This window comes from Denticeps clupeoides, chromosome 13 (assembly GCF_900700375.1).
Source record: "Denticeps clupeoides chromosome 13, fDenClu1.1, whole genome shotgun sequence".
Classification (NCBI taxonomy): domain Eukaryota; kingdom Metazoa; phylum Chordata; class Actinopteri; order Clupeiformes; family Denticipitidae; genus Denticeps; species Denticeps clupeoides.
The window spans coordinates 18,112,476-18,114,035 of NC_041719.1; the positions used below are offsets into that span (position 1 = coordinate 18,112,476).

At 48.3% G+C, this 1,560-nt stretch overlaps 1 non-coding gene across 1 annotated transcript; it reads right to left on the bottom strand.

Moving 5' to 3' along the window:
• Positions 1-739: 739 nt before the first annotated feature.
• Positions 740-903, bottom strand: LOC114802755 (U1 spliceosomal RNA). Its single transcript, XR_003751779.1, has one exon. It is a non-coding gene; the product is annotated as a U1 spliceosomal RNA (small nuclear RNA).
• Positions 904-1,560: the final 657 nt, after the last annotated feature.

Sequence of the window (1,560 nt, forward strand, 5' to 3'; positions counted from 1 at the left end):
GCACTGGATGAAGCAGTCTTTTGATCGCCAACAGAAGGTTACACCTTCCTCTTTGGCAGTCCATGATTGGGTCACGGTTTGTCGGCCTCACCGGGACAACAAGCTCCTTTCCTTTTGGTCTGAGCCAGTGCAGATTATGGGGCGGCTGGGCTTGGCCACTTTCCACCTGGCTGATGGTACGAAGTGGCATGCGAGCCGGCTCAGGAAGGTGTCACCCCCCCCCCCCTTAAACCCTTACTCCATGGCTAGTGACTTGGACCTAGTGGAGGACCTACCCTGTGATACCATCCAGTGGAGGTATCACAGGCCAGGGGAGCACAGTTTATTGTGTTGTTGGTGTTCCTCCTGGGGGGGAGAAAATGCTGCAAGGCATTGTGGTTATACGGAAATAAAGAGAAAAGAAGCAGAAAGCGTGTCGAGAGCCCGTATGTTTATTCATCAACAGTAAACATAACAAATGCTACCATGCTAACATCAAAAATGTTAACAGTGAAGTGAAGTGATTGTCACTTATAGCACAGCACACGGTGCACACAGTGAAATTTGTCCTCTGCATATAACCCATCACCCTTAGTGAGCAGTGGGCAGCCATTACAGGTGCCCGGGGAGCAGTGTGTGAGGACGGTGCTTTGCTCAGTGGCATCTCAGTGGCACCTTGGCGGATCAGGATTCGAACCGGCAATCTCCTGATTACGAGACCGCTTCCCTAACCGCTAGGCCACCACTGCCCCCAAAAAATCAGGGGAGAGGGCGAACGCAGTCCCCCACTACCAGAAATTATGCAGTCGAGATTCACACATTTGGGGAATTCGCAGGGGTCAGCACGGCCGAAATGCAATGGCTGAGCGTCGACCTGGGTGTACCGCCTTCTTGATCAGGGTATCTCCCCTGCCAGGTAAGTATGGGTGTGGCAGGGCATGGATGTGGACAAGATGCGTCATTTTAAATTTGGTGATGTTTGGAGCATGTTGAAAAATTAGCATGTTAGCTCAAGTCGTTCCTAATAAAAAGACAGAAGGACCGGGCGTTCCTAATAAAGTGGCCGATGGATTGGGCTTTCCTAATAAAGTGGCTGAAGGACCGGGTGGTCTTAATAAAGTGACTGAAGGACTGGGCATTCCTAATAAAGTGGCCTAAGGACCGGACGTCCCTAATGGCCAAAGGACTGGACAGTCTTAATAATGTGGCTGATTGAGCAGGCATCCTAATGAAGCTGCTTTAAGATTCCATTGAATTACAGTGCTGGCGATGCTGCTGTATCAGTACCTCTTGTAGGGCCCCCTTTGTTGGCAATGACACTGTAGCAGTACCACTTAAAAGGGGCCCCATTTTATAAATGCTACAAATGCTAAAATTAGCATTCATTGCATTCCAATGGGCCAATGACCCAGTTTGAGCATTAATAGCTTGGCCACGCCCACTCCGATCATTTATAAAAGTAATAAAACACCTCACACAATAAAGTACTAATTTTTGATATATAGCATGCCGATGTGCGTGCTTCGGTATGACCCGCATTAAGCGCCGAAAAAGTGAATGAAAAAAAAAAAAAAATTTTTT